We start from the raw sequence: 18482 nt of genomic DNA on the forward strand, positions 1-18482 counted from the left end.
CTTGAAAGAGGAGTTCTTTTCCTCATGTGACACGTTAGTGGACATCATGAGATGCAGATGACACACAACACAATGGGAGCCTCCCTCTGACCACTAATAACAGCCAGAACAACCGAGGGTGGGGGGGGGGGGGGGGTTTCCTTGTTTCCAGTTGAGCAAGTAAGTATTGGAAGGACAAAAGCAGATGGGGCATTTACTGTTAAGCACTCAAATCAAATCAACATCTACAGAATCTGAGCCGTATTCATGCAGATGGAAACTATTGAAATGTGACAACTCTGCCTTTTAGTAAAAACGTTAGTTCTTGTGTCCTGTTAATCACCACTGTTAATGTATAGATCGGATATGTATGGATATAGGATGGATAGATATTTTAGAGCTACAGAGATGTATATTGATATAAAAACAAAACATCTGTATTATTACTGTGATCTTGATTTCAACCATATAGCCCAGCCCTAATGTCGGGGGACCATTAATTCATGCTGGATTATTAATCAATTAAACAACATTTAAGAAACCATAATGTAATGTTACTTTCCATTTTATATAGTTTCAAAACAATAAATAAAAATGTTCGACACATGCATCCAACTCGTTTTCTCCAGTGAAGAAAACACGGCTCCGTTAACGGCTGAAGCTCCGGGGACTCGTGTTCTGCGTTTGTTTACTGTGGAAGCCTCGCTGGACTAAAGCTGACGTGCAGTGACTACAGTATTTTATACATCAGTTCTCATTCTGAGGTGCATGGTTTCATTTCACACCCAGGGCAACAACTACACACAAAAAAAATACTATATACTGTATATATTTCCTTTAAGTCTACTAATTAAAGGTACAATGATAATAACCATGAGAGGTGTCAGTCCAGCTCATCTGTGAGCAACATCATTTTAGTTGGTGATTAATAATTGCCAGCAGAGACCATAAAAAACAACAGAGCAAGACATCCTAGGTGTCAATATTTACCCAGCAGTCTGAGTTTCACCCTCCTACATCTCTCCCACTCCTTTCTTTTTCAATGTCTCTTGCACCCACCCTAAGGCGTCAAGTTTGTCCTCTACTTCTGCGCTCTCGCCATGCTTCCAACAGACTTTTCATTTATGCTCGTATATCTTCCAGAGATGCCCGGCATGTTGTGTGTGGAGGACTGGCGGCCAACATCCAGCCCACACAAGTAATAAAAGCAACAGTCAGCAAACCAAACCAAACCAAACCACACTGTCCTGTGTTGTGCTAATGTGAAGCTCTGTATTTCTGATAACACATTTTGAAAACATCTGGAACATGTTAAGGATATCCATATGATACTGTCTCAGCAACTAGTGCGGCCGTAGAGAAATGTTCTAACGACCAGATCCCTGTGATGTTTGCAAGTCCCATTTCTGCAGCCTGCAGAGAGCAGTAATCCAAATGTGCCATAGATTACACATATTGAAAGTTAGTTGCAATCATGCACCCTAACAAGGCGGCTTAAAGGGTTTGAGAAGCGAACTTGTGACCTGAAAAAAGTCACCGCTTCCATCCCCTCACTGCCAGGACAGATGTGGGTGGGGAAGCTGATAGAGCCTCAGTTGCTATGGTCCCCAAGTCCAGAATAAAACGATACATTAAATCTAGCAACACATACAATTCACACACACACAAAAAAGTTGCTTTACTTCCTGTTAAAACACAGAATATTCCTTTTTTTATAGGAGATCTGTACCTTTCAAAATAAAATCCCTGCTAAATCCACATAAGATTTAGGGATTTCGAAGTTGTGTTCAAAAACAAATTTGCAATGTTGGGGGGGGGGGTGCACTCATTCATTCATACATGTTGTTAGGTCTTAAGGTTCTAGAAAATCTCTAGTGCAGCTTCAAGTAAAAGTTATAAAACTCATACTTATTGATTAGTGAGGCCAAACGGACTGAAGTGGATCACATGGTGAACATCCCTGTGATTGTCAATAGTCAGAAAGAGCATTTTTGCCCTGAATTATCAGTGTTAACTCCCAGACCGAGTACCACTCCCATGTAGCCTCATGGATCACATTGCTGGTTTGAGGAACATCACTATGTGTTACTGATGGTTAACTTCTACTGAAATGTCAGATATCGTTCGACAACTGGATCGGCGCTGCTTGTAAGAAGCATTACGCTGCCTGTGGTTAAGCAACGCAGGACAAGTGCAATGACTCTTCTCCCACTTGTTTGCAGAAACGTTACAGAAATTAGATTGCAAGCTCTTTCATGTAACACCACATCTGGTTGAATATTGAAATTTCTGTGATCACAAGATCAAAAAATTCCAGGAAGAATTTGCTGAGGCAAACCATAAACTTTATTTTGAGCAGAGGTCGGTGTAATAAATAAACAAGCCTCTGTTAACTGTTTTGCCCCTTGGTAAGTACTGCAAGACTGTGTCAGCCTGATTTTTACTTTTACTTTTGATTAGATTATTAAATTGATTACAAGGGTACAACCCCTTTAGTTAGCACACTGAGGCACATTGTGCGCTTTAAGGATAAATGCAGGTCATGTGCTGCATGCTGATTACTGTGAGCAGCCCACTGCCAGCCTCATTCTGCAGGGCAATGTACAAGAGAGTGAAAGTCTTTCACGTGAGAGCCTGCGGTTATTTGTTGCTGGATTTTACCTCGAAAGCTGTCAGCTGCTGAATTAATGCCTTTGTAACCAGTAACAAACCTGAGGGTCAGATTGAATGAACCAAAAACAAACTAACCCTAACCCTGTTGCATTGGGTCATGTAATATATTTTATATATAACTGCTATTAATAGACTCCTCTGTTATTATTGCTTTAGAACAGAAAAGTGCACTAAAGTACATTAAATGAAACTTATCTAACAAAAACTGAAAGCCTTTTATTCTGTCTGCTGCAGTACTTATCTGTACTTACATTATCCATTACTATATTTTAAACAGGACAATGTGAATACATGCAGTTTGTGGTCTGGACTCATTCATTCATCCATTAGTCATCGAAAAGAAGCAATGGTGCAAGACAGTGTTGCTTTTAGAAAATCATATCTATGCTCCACTAACAGATACATCTATTTAAGTAAAAAGAGAACAAATACAGATAAATATTTCATAGCCACACAAAGACACAGTTCAACCTGTAGCCTCATGTTTGGAAACTAACACAATGTTTGTTTGAACATTTTTCTTTTCTCTTTTTTTGTCGTTATCTCAGACTCGTTTTCTCTCGTTTCTACAGGTATGACATAGAAATGTTGTAATTCCATCATTCAATGTGAATTCTGTAAATGTTACCGTGGACCCAATGACTGCGAGATAATTGTTACGATACACAAAGAAGAAATACATAAAAGCCGCCTATTCGTGTAGAATACAAGCCAGTTTTTTCACCTTGGGCCTGCATAAGTATTTTTCAAGCTCTAATGTGGCTCCACAGACAAACTCAACCTGACTGGTCTCTATGACGCATTAACAGTTCATTAACATATCAATCACAGGAACCTGGGTGACAGGTGATGTCATGCTCGTCAATTTTGATCAAAGCAAATTTTTAAAACTTGTGACACTTCTTAAAACATTTGAAACATTGTTAGATGATTGTTGTTTTGTTTTAATGCCAGCCAACATGATCAGTGTGCAGCTGAAAGTAACGTCTGATACAAATGTTTGAGCTTACCTTGAGCTACACACTGAGACATGATAGATTTTCTTTTCTTTTCATTTCCCTTCACAACAACTGAAGATACAAACCTTGGGTAGAGACTCAAACATCGGATTCTGGACCAATTGTGATAATGTCCTAAATCGTCTCGTCTGACCTCCAACATCACCGCTTCCCGACATTTCAACAACATAAAGTACCGAACAAAGTACGCAGTTCAGAAACAAAATGTGAAGAAGAAGCCCTTTAATGCCCCATAAACCTCTGTAGGGGGGGGCCTAACCCGTGTCAGCTGACTCTCCTTCACGACCCATCTCTCGACCAGACGGGTCGGACGATGCCCGGCTTTGGTGAACTGGCGTTGCCAACAGGAACAGACTGAAGTCCCAGTTTGAGCGCGGGTTGAGTTGACCCCTCGTCATGTGCGGGTTTGCAGTCTGAACGCGGGGAAACACAGTTGCCTTTGACTGGTAAACATTTCTGGAGTTCTACTTCAGCAGCGGCACACCAAATGCTTTCAAGCAGTCCTCGTGCCTCACAGGAGACACTGAACTCCTGGGAACTAAAAGGTCATTCTGTGAGTCATGCCTTTGAAGAAGAAAGACAGGCCCACCGACGAACAGAAGAAAAAGCACCTTTAATTTTTCATCTCGTGCTTCAAAAGAGAAGAGGCAGAGAGGGGACACTGGCTAACTGGAGATTCTTCCAAATATAGACCCTGCATTTTAACACTGGCCGTACAGGAGACAAGGCTTTGTGGCAGTCTTTGATGTCAACACCCAGCACTCAAATCTATTTTTCCTCCGATGCTTTGAAAACTCTGACCGGAAACAAATCCATTTTTTAATAGCCAGGTAGGTCTTCGCAAACTGCGTACTGCCGGCCGCCTTGACGAAAGGAAGAAATGACAACTGCATGCACGGATTCATTCAAAAGCCAGGAGGTGAAAGGACTCAGTCTCCATCTTACCTCCAAGGCTTCAGAACCAACACAGACTTATTACACGGTCAAAAACAATGCTACAAATATCCTGTAACACGCTCACCATGTCACTGGAGAAGCCCAGAGCTTATAGAGAGAAAAGAGGTGGACTGAGAAGGCGTCCCCTAGTCTGCCTGGAGGACGAGAAACAATAATGTGTCTCCTGGGACGACCCGTCCTGTAATACTCATCATGCATTCTCTTGGCCGCTGCCACCTGGATTGTTCTCAAACAGATACACCTCTGCGTTTTTTGATGGCATCATTTTTACAGCCAAATTGACAGAGAAAGAAAAGCTCGCCTTTATTGCAAACATTCCCATTGTACCAATAACATTCTTGCATAGTGGTGTGTGACCTGAGCAGAATCGTACGCCTACCATTGACTAGAAAACTTTGAAAAGATTTTTTAAAAACGCCTGACACCCTCTGACATCTAAAGATAATGCCTCATTAAGTCAAGGAAGTTTTTGTACAGACTGTGGAACTGGCAGGGTCACTGTTCGTAAGACAAGATTCTTTTGAAATCATTTCCCATCATGCTCCTGATGCAAATTTACAGGAAGAAAAACAGTTTTTTGCCCTCTGAAATTCTACATTATCATTATTATCATATAAAGTCAGTGACTCAACATTATAATTGTCATGAATCGCCCCTTAAATGACTGTTTGGACCTTGTATTTATGATTTTATATTTTTTATTTTTTAAGATATTTTCCTTGTGTCCAATTACCATGGCCTCCCTTATGTATTTAACGCCAGCCTCACCTCCATGCTCTCTATTATCTCGGGTTGCTGCTTCCTGTTTGGTGCTGTTTGCATGAGCCAAGACTAAAAACTTACAATAATATTAAACATGTTTGGTTTTATCGGAACATCAAGAGGGAATAAAGACTGACTTTAGACAGCTGGGACCATCAGCTGCTTTCACCAAACGATCCAACTCTAGCAAAGCTCTTGTGATTTTATTCCGACATTGGAAATTTGTCTCAGTGAAATGGCATTTCATAGAAATAGTTCAGCTTTAAAAGGAATAGTTTGACATTTTGTTAAATACACTTATCCTCCTCTCGTTGCTTGTTAGAAGAGGAGATTAAAACCACTCTCTTGTCCGTAAGCTAATCATGAAGGCACAGTGAGCAGGTGGTTTTCTTAGCTTAGCATAAAGACGGTTAGCCAAAGCTCAGCAATTAACTAACATGTACTTCATTCAATCTGTACACAAATGCGGTGTAACGATGATAGTTTCGGTTTTAAAGGGATTTAAGTGCTGTAGCTGTTTCTGTCCAGGTAACAGGTGACTGTTTTGTATTTCACACAAAGAATGTGATGGATCGAACTGCACCACACCTTCGCACATGAGGAAAATTAACACTCATCAGGACAAGAGAAGGAGGCCGACATTTGGTCGGGAAGGAAGGAATAGATCTGGTGGCAGAGGACGAATGAGGATGGAGGTAATTGCAGGACAGACATTGATTACATGCGTCCGCTGAACCGTAACACACACTCCGTTTTCAGAAGGTATCAGAAATATCGATTCTAGTTTTCCACAGTAAAATCTCTCTTGAAATTGTTTTAAGAAGATCATCTTATTAAATAACAATACACTATATTTTTCCTATAATTATAAATACTCTGCATCAGCTGTTACATATTGTTTGAAATAACATGTCTGATTACATTTTCTTCTTTCTAATCCCGACATGTACAGCATTTCTGAATGCATCTACAATAGGGCTGCAATGATTACTTTCATTGGCGATTAATGTCAGATTTTTATTCAAATCAACTGTGCAGACTATTAAATGTCAGAAAATCTAAAGAATGAAAAGTGAAAAATGCCTGTTACAAGCCTTAAAACCATAAGTGACAACACAAAGTTCAATTACAGATGAACTGTTTTTCATATTTACAGTCAGAGGACATTGAAACGACTTGTTGCGAAGCCGTAATGGTGATATAAGAGACACCATGTGAACAAAGAGCAACTGTTGGCCCATGTCTGAGTCTACCTGTCATATGAAATAATAATAATTAAACAGTATTATAAACAGAGGCAGAGGAGCCACTTAAGATGTAAACTGTAAGATAGAGGCCAGAGGAAGCAATGAAGATAACAGAGCCCGAGCTTATTATTCAAAATATATTCACAACACGCTGTCAAGAGAGCACTCAAAGCAATGAGAGAGTGTGTGTCATCGCTGGTGAATTTGAGTGACACAACTGAACACTCGGACCACGTTCAGCTATTCTGTGCTCACTCTGAGAGTTCATTCTCATGTTGTTGTGAGTGGCCCTTATTATATCAGCTGAGAGTACATGTTCCACTCAGAGCCACAAATAGTCAGTCAGTCAAGACAGACCTGCAGGATTGATTTTAAATATAGAGGACTAAGGACGTCAAATTCTGTGTCACGCACTACAAATGCACGTCCTGGTGTCGCTGTAAGGTCGTGTGTTGTATTGTAAGCGAGAGTTTGGATAAACTGTGTTTGAACTCAATTTGCATGAAAACAAACGATTGATAAGATGTAACGATCGCTGAGCAAACTCATTTCTATGCCAGTGTGCAATTGGACATGCACGAACTGTACTTTGCACGTGAATGTACTTGCATCCACAAGTGACCGAGCTGCTACAGGGAATGAGTTACGGCCCGAAGCGGCTGCCCCCCGGCCCGAGGCGCGCAGCCACACAGGCAGTGTTTCTCTACGGTCGGTCCGTCCACCACTTTGACTGAAATATCTCAACAACGATTGGACGGATTGCCGTGACATTTCGTCATACATACACATATGTATGGATAGACAGTATGTGCCTGTGGTTGAGTAAGAATCCAGCAAACTTTAAACAGCAGCACGGGCCCATTCAAAAGCAGTCCAATGACATAAAGTTGGCTGCACATTGAGAACTGCTGTTTTCTATCTAGTTTGGAGGCCTACTTTTAGTAACTCCCTTGGAGTAAGCAATATTTGTGTGTCTGTGCCAGTTGGCTGTCTATTATCTCAGCCTGCAATGTACCCTTCAAAATAAGAGCCAACTGCAAACTCCTAAAATCAACAGAATAAGCAGAAAAACAGTCGGATAAATCTGTCATTTATGAGAGAAAAACGATACTGACAAGAGAAAGTAAATCACACAGCTTGCAGTGTATTGGTAGAACCTGATCCGAGCTTTCTATTAGCAGTCTGGATAAATCCTGTTCTGGCAAAATCTACATGATCAAAGGATGCTTAAGTGCTCGAGGGCACTGCAGGTCAAACACACTAACGCATTATGTGATAAATCACGGTCGTGGTAATAGTTGTAACAGCTGAATGAACCAATCATTCCTGTTAGGGGAACATAAACGGAAATAAACAGTGAATAAGTGTGTGTGTTTGTGTGTGTGTGTTTGACAGAGAGTGAAAGCTTAGTGGGAGAAAGTACCAAGCCTCCAACATACCAAGCATGCCACGTCTGACCCAGCAGGGGATAAATATTAATACTCAGCCTCTGTGTATGTGCTACTCTACCTCGTTCTGTATATTTACTTGACACCATTTTGAAAAAACAAAGCCAAATATAGCCAAGAGTGTCCATGGTGAGGTTCCAAGATAATATGGCAGGATGATTAATGATTACTTTTAGGGACACGCAGCTGTGAACCTGGATTAAGAATCATTTTAAAACACTTGCTACAAGTAAACAGTCAAAGTGGATTCAGTGTATTTTAAGACTTTTCAAAATGAACATGAAAATAAACAGTAGAAGAAGAGATTGTAAACAATGCTTTAAATGGAAGGACAGTAATTTAATAAATGTATTCCAATCTATCACGTATGAAAACTCATGAATAAACAATCGGTGTGCTGGTTACAGCAGACATTTTGTCTCGTCAACCACAGGTGAAACTAATATCATGATTGAGTGCTGCACAGCTATTACTGCTGGAGCAGACACATCATTAACGCAGCGTGGCATTGGTTCAGACAGAGCAGTGAGGTCACGCTGACACTGGCTGACTGGGTTCAGCCGTTTCATTCATGCTTCACAATCACTGGCTTATTCACAGCTGTGCGGCCATCAGCTGACTGGAAGCATCCAATCGTCTTCATGTAAACAGGCTCTTCGCACTCTGCTAATACCTTCAAAACGACACCAACCCCAACTTCCTTCTTATGAGCCAAATGTGCTACTAATATTTAATGTTGATGTATGAGGGGTTAGTTCTCCCAGCAGAACCAGTTCTCCCAGAGAAAGAGCCGAGCTTTTCCCGCCAAATCTGACGGTAAAACCATTTGCTATAAACGGTTAATTCCTCATTTTGGATTTATAAAGAATCAAAATCACTCTGATGCTAACAGGCGAGACAATAAGGAAAATAAGAAAATAAGGATGTGGATCAGCTTTTGACAGGGCGACGCTCATCAAGCAAACCATCAGTCAAATCCCAAATATGCAGAAGCCTACAGCATCTTGCTCTTAAGCTCACTGTAAAAAGAGAGAGAGCTTCTTGTGAGTAAAAACTGTAGCAGTTTGGACAAAGTTTTTACTTTACATGTAAAGACACATGCAGTTGGATTCGCCAGCAAAACAGCGCCACCAGAAGTAGTTTATGTAGTAGTCCATGTCCTTGATGTCGTTTCCATCAAATTCAACTTGGCTCCTTTTGAGTTTTCAAAGTCCTGCGTTTGTGTTTTTGGTCAAAGTGGATGTATATTGTGTTCGTGAGCAGCCAGGCAGCACAGGAACCCACCATCAACAGAAGAGTCGGTCAGGACATTGTGGTTTCATAGATCCAGGAAAATGAGAGCGAAGGAGGAGGAGGCGCAGGAGGAGAGGGGTTCCCTGCTGGAGAAGTGTCCAGTGTATACGTGTCAGATGTCTCATGCTCCTCAGCACTATCTCCACAGTTTTGTCCACATGGCCCTTGTGATGTTCTGTGTCTGCCCATCCGTTGTGTTTGGGTGTCTGGGAGCCGCTCGTCCGGCAGCCAGCGGCCATGACAGTTCTGTATGAGTGATCAAACACACCCACGCTGTGATTTCCACAGCACTGAGCCAAAACAGACCGGAGGCCCTGTGAGGCTGTTGGACAGAGTCTCAGTTACAACTGGCCTGTTCAGTGACAGTTTACACTGTAACACCTTTCAAAATATGCCAACTGCACCGCTGAGTCTGCCAAAACCCTTCAGACTGTTGTTTAGTAGCGTCAACATTCCCGAACAACATACCTCTGCATGTTTACAACAGCATATCTCCAGAGGGGCGACCTCTTGGTGCTAATACGCTACTGTTTATAGTAGTAATACAGAAAGGGCAACAGTCAAACAACTTTACTGCATGGCTGCACATCTTCTTCAACACCATCTGCACTGCCAAACAAGTTTTCAAAATTATGAAGCAACATTATGAAGGATTAAAACATATATATTGTCTTTTATTAAAAACGTACATATCGTGTCTCTCCCCTTCTTTTGAATTGTGTTTCTAATGTCTTTTGTGCTTTCCCAGAAATTAGTGTGAAACAGGAAAGAATAAATCAGGCTGGTGTAAACACTTGTAACCCACTGATTTGCAAAGAAAACAAATTGAGCTATTCAAAAAAAAAAATAATAATAATAATAATAATAATAATTTCCAGACAACAATAACCTGACAAAGATGTATTAACATAAAACTGGTTTGTGGAGCTGTTAATACAATGTGTGGCTCGCGTGTCTGTTTTTCTCCTCTGTTGGAGTCTTTGATCGAGCACCTGTAAAAGCTTTTTTCTGCGTATGCACACCTGCACTTTATTGTTGATGAACCATTTGATATTCTGCAAAAAATAAACAGCTCAAGAGGTGATTCATGTATCAGTTTTTATGATTAATAATTTAGGTTTTATAGCATACAAGCCTATTGCTGTCTTTTATACTTAAGTTACATATAAATTATTTAAAAAGATATTCTCCTCTGGCTTATAAAACCTCGTCTGCATCACATCTGTCTGTGCGCGGATTACTGCACGCACACTGATGCCGATATTCCCTGATGAAGGGATGTAATTAACGTAAGTGTGAAAAATAACAGTCCACACGCGCTGTGTGTTGATCATGTTGCAGGGCGTCCAACTGTAACTGCTTTACATCTGAATAACTACTGCGGCCTTCTCCAGGTTATTCAGACTTTTTAAAAAGAAAAGTCAATCTGCTTGTGTCACTTGAAGAACATGCATCGGTTCTTTACAAAATTTTATCTTATGGCCCACAAATAAAGAAAATACCTATAGTTTAGAAGCTGGCGTGTTTCAGTTTGACACTATCAGATCGTGTTTTCTTGGCGGCGCCTGCTTTACTGTTAGTGTTAGCATGTTGTTCTGGACAAATGAGAACAGGTGCTCTGGATGATTTCGCTGTCCCAGTTCTGTGCTACACTGTATGTGTTGTACAACTACTGTCTGTTAAAGCTTATGCTCTTCTCATTGCCCAGTGTCGGGCAGTAACACATTATTGTGCAACACGTCATGCAGCGTTACTTAGACGATTTCCGTGGTCGTCTTATTTCGCTGTCTGACCAGAGGTTGAATTGAGAGTTGAGTCTGGTGCATTCAGTGGAGTGACCGGCCCAGGATATATGTGCTGTTGTATCGTCAGGTGTATACAGGTGCGGGGAAGCAGTTAAAGAAAAAATGTGACTTCCAGTAACTCGTGCCTATTTCACTGGCTTGCAAATGCTAGCATCTGGAAAATCAACATTCATCACCTGCCTTTGGTTCATACAGCGTGTGTGAACCTCGCATCTGCATCACTAGGTGAGGCCACTGCAGATAAGCTAGATGTTAATAGTCAGTAAATATCTCTGAAACATAGGCTCGAGCTGCATGTTAAACCGTAATGTCTCATTTTCTATCTGCACACATGTCAAACACAGACGATGTGACGCGAGAGTGAGGAGGTTTTGATGTTGTTTAAATGCACTTTGACGAAGTACTGAGTAACTGACAACATTTTTCATGTAATTTGTCAAACACAGTCACAACACCTAATGAGTAAAAAGAAAAGATTTTTTTTTAGACTGAATATAAATGTGGTGTTGTTTCTAGTCAGCAGTTATCTGCTCTGCAACCAGCGGACTTTCCAGGGACTCTGAACCCCGAGAGGATTTCTTGTACTTTCATACATTTTTGCTCCACGACTGAACGAGACAATCGTACACTCCGATGCATCCTTGAGGGCGTGCTTGCACATCACAGATGTATCTGCACGAAGGTAAAAAGGTCCATTCAAGCGCTCATACAAGACAACCAACAAACAACGGTGCTTCTGTTGCCGCAAGAATGTCAGTGGTCCTCTCCAGCTATTGTGCTCTGCTGTGTTATTTCTGACAAGTTGAGCCGAGAACGCCATTAGCAAGGCACACGGCCAAGGAGGAGGGAAGCAAAATAGTCAGACAGCTTGGTGTTTTCATGGCAACGGCTTCAGCAGCTTTCTGAGGACATCACGGCTGCATGCGTCGCTGAGAAAAAGAGGAGGTGTTCATTATTTTTGGCTGCAATAATTGCTTGATTTCCTCTCATAATACACATATTGCGCCTTTTGACGGTTTGATGGGGAGCAGATTAGTCTAGCAGCATCAATGAGAGCAAGGACTTTATGCTCCCTTGTTCAAAAGATCCCTTTAGCGAGTCTTAGCAAATCTGTTAATGTTGAAAAGCTGCAAATGCAGGAAATTTCAGCGCAATTTAAGATTCAAAATCACACTGCACATATTTACAAGCGTGGAACAAGAGTGGAAATTTGGCACAGGAAATAACGCTGAATGTATCAGTAGAAGTACTACAGTTAATCGAAACTGTTGAAATATCTCATGTAGTTATTGCATATTAACCTCGAAATGTACTGTCGATCCGAGACGATCTGAAACATTATCACTTGCTTTTTTTCCAAGGGGAAACAATATTTATCAAAAAATATATACAGTCAATCCTGGTCTAGAGTTTGAGGGGTTGTGGGCATCAAAGGGAGGCGTTTTTGGATGCCGCCATACACCAACACCATGGTGGTCGACTCTAACTTGCGACGGTTCACTGAAGGGGCGGCAACCTGAAAAATGACTTTGCTAATATAAAAAAGGATCATACAAGATTACATATTAATTTTGTTACGTGCACGACACACCAGCCCCAATATGCAGTGTTGTCAACCAGTGTGCGACATCTAATGCCCATAGCACACACTGGTCATGTCATACAGACAGAAGTGGCAGTCGGTGTGCAGCAGCCTGGTGGACAGTAAGTGTTCAGTTAGCCCCTTATGACATATCTCACAACCATGTCCCCAGAACAGTCCAATAAAGTGTCTGTGCTGCGGCAGAACAACTTTATATAGTGACCTTATCTTCCTAATAAGACATTGTTTATTTTCTAATCTCATCATCCAGTGACAAACTGGAACTGGGCACCGGTCAAACAGCCACACTGCCTGTCATCACAAAGACGTGAGGTGGAACGCCGTCTACGCCGACAGGCAGCACTGCTTTACTCACCAAACCAACTCATGCGCAGTTTGTAATGTGCCTTTAATCAATTATAATCTCATTATGAACTCCAGACAGCTCAAAGCCTTGATTTAACCCTCATCATACATCTGTGTCACACAACACTGTAACACTCTCAATCTTGTCAAGTCATTTCTGACTATAACTGAGTCCTAAAAGCCTTTATTCAACTATCTTCAGTCACAGTCCTTTGTAACTTGAGGGCAGTTGTTTCAGAGATGGAGAAATGACGACTAAGATCAAATATTGAATATTATCGATGCTTTTAGACTCAATAGACAGAAAGTCACTTCAATGAAAAATTCAGTCACTAAAAATAATTAAAAAAAGCTTCGGATGATAATCAGATTTTTCATCCACTGGCCCACTGTTGAATCGTTTCTATATACACTATATATTAGTTTATATATGGGCTCCAACACCAGAGCGCTGTTTATAAAACAGGTGTTGTAGCATCATCCCCTGAGAGTCACTGAAAAGTCACTGCATGTGACTTAGTTTATAAGCAGAGACATGGATCAGGGAAGCATGAGGGTGACAGTTCTTACTCATCCCTGACCCACAGCTCCTGAGCGGTTTTATCTAGCTCGGCTTAGAAAGCAGTGGAGGTTCAAACTCCATCCATATAAGGCCAGGTGGGGATACACTTGAGCGTTATCACACCCTGTGTTACTGTGCTGCTCCGCCTTGCAGTCATAACACATGTGGGAAGCATCGCTGGAGAGGGATCTGAGGACTGAGGCTTTTCCTTGACAACCAGCCACAGAATAATGATAACCTCAGAGCTGAAAGACGGCCCTTCCCGCCCGATTTGGACCATCTGTAATTTCAGAGTTAGTTTTAGCACAATCCAACCAGCCCTTTCTAAATATAAAAAAGAATAAACAGATGTACAGACACACTTCTCTTTCTCTCTCTCTCTCTCTTTCCCCAGTAAGAATAAATACACTCAAACGGTTTGTTCCTCTGAGGGAAACCATTCCATTGTATAATGTGAGGATGATACAGTTTGAGTCACGGCACTCCGATCAAAATGCGCTGCGTAAATGTTTTGCATAAAATAAGACGATTCCCCACAGCGAGAATGTACAATACATGTAAGCAATTAGCATGTGAAGGATCCTGATGGCTGCAGAGTTAATTCATACGTAAACTGATGACTAATTAAAAACCATCCATTTTTAGATTACTGCATTATTTAACCACAATCTAACGATCGATTCGTCTTGTATGTCGTCCAGCGTTTCGAGCTTCTCAAATGTGACTTTTCTCTGTTTTCTATCACTGTTGATTAAATACCTTTTGGGTCTTGGGGCTGTTTATCATATGAAATAAGTTATTTGAAGACGTCACCTTGGGGTTCTGGAAAATGTAAGCAACATTTTTCAGTATTTTCTGACATTTTACAGACCGCAATGTTGATTAAACATGCAAATCAACTATGAAAACAATTGAAAGTGCTGCCTGTTCTCCATATGGGACATTTGTGCCTCAAATTGTTCTGTTCCCCTTGCAGGAGGGGTAATTGGCGATGGGCATTCTGCCCCATATCTAGCCTCTGTCATGCACTCTCCCTCCAGAGCAGCCTGCTTTTATGTCTCTCTCACAATGGCGCCTCTATAAAACTATGAAGGGGTCGGTGAGAGCTAGAGTGAGATTTGATGCCAAGTAGACTGAATCTGTTTTCTCTGTAAGTCCAAAAAAAACCTGAAACATTTGTTTTGTAGAACATCAGTGAGATATGTAGAAAAATGAAACCAAAATATCTTCGCCTTTACATAAAATTTCAGATCTGTAAATAGTCTGCATGATCAGTTCTGTAATTATCACACCAAAGGCCATTTCTCACACCATCATGTCACTGGTGAGTCATCTGTAAATGTGCAAGTGAATCTCTTGTATGAGTAACAGAAAAACACCATATTATCCACCCTCTATCTGTCAACGACCCGACGGCAGGACAATAGATTTGCATTCATTACTGATGATAATGGAATTACTTTTAAAAATTAGCATAATAGCACATAATGGGCTCAATGGACTCTTCGTGCCACCTTGACAAAGGCAGCCTGTGAGCCATGCTATGTGACTGTGCGTGCAAGCACACTTTGTGCGCTGCGTACATGCTTCAGTCAGACTCTTCAGTGACACTGTCTGAAGAGAGGAAAAGGTGCAAACTGTCACAAAACGGTGAGGGGGAAAAATACTTCAACTACGTTTGGAATAATTTCCTTTTTCATGCTACAAGAATCTGTAATAATGAAAACCTATGCTCGTTTTGAAATCTCAGGATTGTGCAGAAGAGACTTCAGTCTGTGTCATGAGAGGAAACCTACTACAAACACTGAAAACTTTTTCCCCCACTATGAAAACTATTAGAATACAATGCAAGTGACAAGTACAAGTTGACCATTTATTGTGCCACACGAAGAGGGTTTGTTGTTTGAGAAGCAAAAGATCTGCCAAAATCAATATTGTTATGTTAACGATGGATGATTATGAATGTGCGTCAGTGATGTGCGGTTATATACGTTAAACTGTGGCAGGCAAATTCAATTTAGTATTAATTTAATACAAATAAAAAGTAACTACATTAATGGGAGAACAAGTCAAATATTGTCTTCACATTTGCAAAGGCATGAGGAATCGCCGATAGTTCTAATGATCGTCGATCACTGACGCCATCGTCCGTCGGCACAACCCCGGTGTGAACGCACCCGAGATGCATCGAGGAACGCATTTGAGATCTGATCACTCACATGTGTCCACATTCTTTTAGCAGATTTAACACAAATGCATCCTGGGCCACATTGAAGGGCCGCCTACTCTACTGACCACAGTCTGATTATTCCCGCCACAGTTTCATAGGCCCGGTCCAGACCTGGTATTAACATCTGTCTCGGGTGATCCGACCACAAGTGGACAGCTCTCAGTTCGTCAGTTCACACCTGGCGTCTCCACATGCGTCTTGATTGACCACTTATGATCGGATCTCACTTTCCTGCAAATAAACAGGTATGAGTTGTTGTTTTTAGCCAATCGACAGACGGGTGTGTATGAGTGTGTGTGTCAAGCGCCAACACAGAAGTACCAAAAACTGCAGTTCTTCGAATGGCCGCTTGAGGCTGGCTCCAGAAGCGAGTCAATCCTCAGACTCCCGTGTTAAAGGCCCAAATTTAGGTAAAAATGTTTACAGCCTGGCCAGTTTTGGACAGGGGGTGAATTTTTATACAACTAACTCATTTAAATTTTATCAAGGCTTAAAGTTCTGCTCCACTTTGAGTGACAGACGGGTGAGCGCACCGAAGTCTCGTCTCAAGACACGCCCCTCCTCTTTGCCCATTTATGAAATTAGACAGGAGCTCGGCGGAGTCAGGTATTGCCAAGATGGCGATTACGCAACGGCCCACTCTGAGCTTCAAAACCGCTCTTCAGAAACCTACGGGCGATGTCATGGAGGGTACGTCCATCTTTATTTACAGTCTGTAGTGTGTGTGAGAGCGAGCGAGTGGGGCTTTTTAATATAAAGCGGGGAAATGAGATCCGATCACAAGTTGTCAACCAAGACGCATGTGGAGACGCATTTTAAAGTCAGGTGTGAACTGACGTTAGAGCTGTCCACTTGTGATCGGATCACTGAAGACGCATGTCAGTTCTAGTGCTGCCCGATTAAGCGTATGATTAGCGATATGAACATGTGCAATAATCACGTCGCAAAAGACTGACTGAAACGATGAATTAGAAAAAATGATTTTATTGACACACGGCATGCATGCTGGGTTTTGACGATCCAGCGCCTGAGCCAAATGAACCAGAAAAAAAATAAATAAATAAAACTGTACCGCGTTTTGGTGTCGAGCTGCAGCCTCTCACACAAAAACAGCAGACAGCACAGAGGCGGCGGTGGAGTGAACTTTTTACTGAAGCTGACAACTACAGTCGTAGCTCTGTGAGCGTCATCACAACCTTTGCGAGTAAAGAAAAAAAAAAAAAAAAAAAGCAGTTAGCATCCTCCATCGCTCCAGCTGTTCAACAAGATTTAAACACGAAGAAAAGCTTCATCCACGCCAGCAGCATGCCACCGCTCGCCGCCAAGAGACGCCAGTTCACATCGAAAATGATTGACTTCCAGTCACTTTGACGTTCTCAGAGCTTTCAGCCTGAACACAGTCACTGCTCTCATCAACCACATCTTCAGCAGCATCAGGCAGGAAGCTCTGATTAGCAGGTTGTTCTTGCCAAGCACTAAAGGAGACACCGGCAAAACGCCGGATATTGTGAGTTGGTGGAGACCAAAACAGAGATAAAAAGGAGAGTGAATATTCTACTTCTACTATTCTACTTCTCAGCTTTGACTTATGGTATTTACAACTGCACTTTATGACATCATATGAAACAAATTTGAGTCTTGAACAAGTACCCCCCCCTCACATGGACAACTACATCACCAAAGACAGGACGGATGAAACAATGTAAAGATGGCGAGGATCTGCCATGTCAAACCAGAGGCTCTGGTTACACTGGGAAGCATATGGGCAGGTGGAAGGTTGGACAACACAGTAAATCCAGCCAGGAAACGGGGACTGTTTCCCTGGATATCACAGACTCTGATCGTTTTACACATGAGGCCAGAGACAAACACATCAGAATATGAGTTGTATTCATGAAGTTTAAGCTGAGATCTGATTCCCACTCCAGCTGCAGCCACGACCCACGCAGAGATCTGCTGACTCCGTTCATTGAGAGCCTCTGATTCATTGATTATGAGGTAAGCCTGCGAGATGGGAGAAGAAAACATCCCCTATGCAGCCAACAGACAGGGCGACTTGACTCATAAAAATGCATGTGGCACAAAACACACCGCCATGTTGAAAAACAATACGTCATGTCCTCATTTCAGCCTGGGTCACATTAAAACACATTACATAGTCGTTGCTATTTTTAAACCTCCCACTCTTTCTCTGTGCTTACAACAAACTTCTCTCCAGCTAAATGTTACAGGTCAACAACTTCACTCTGGACTGAAGTCTTGGTCTATGAGCTCACTCCGGTCATGAAGGAAAAAAAATAAATAAATAAAAAACCCTGCTTCCCCAGGCTGGCCGGTCTGTGCACTTACTCTTTGTCCCAGCATGCAGTGGTGCAGCAGCGAGGACTCCTGTAGGAAAAGGGCACGATCCTCTAGGAAACAATTGTTCTTGTCCTGCTCAAATAGTTATTAAAAATATTTAGCTATTTTGGTTGCACGGCAACAAGGTAACAACAAGCAAACAGGAAGAATTAATAAAAGATAAGGAAGTGGATATTTAAACAATCAAACTGAATCCAA

The 18482-nt window shown here is 41.7% G+C and overlaps 1 protein-coding gene across 1 annotated transcript in view; it reads right to left on the reverse strand.

Moving 5' to 3' along the window:
- adcy5 (adenylate cyclase 5) overlaps positions 1-18482 on the reverse strand; it is an 87517-nt gene that overhangs the window by 54024 nt on the left and 15011 nt on the right. The gene's annotated exons all lie outside the window — the stretch shown is intronic.

Source organism: Seriola lalandi, unplaced genomic scaffold (assembly GCF_002814215.2).
Source record: "Seriola lalandi dorsalis isolate HSWRI2012SDOR001 ecotype SW California unplaced genomic scaffold, Sedor1 jcf7180002054406, whole genome shotgun sequence".
Taxonomy (NCBI): Eukaryota; Metazoa; Chordata; class Actinopteri; order Carangiformes; family Carangidae; genus Seriola; species Seriola lalandi.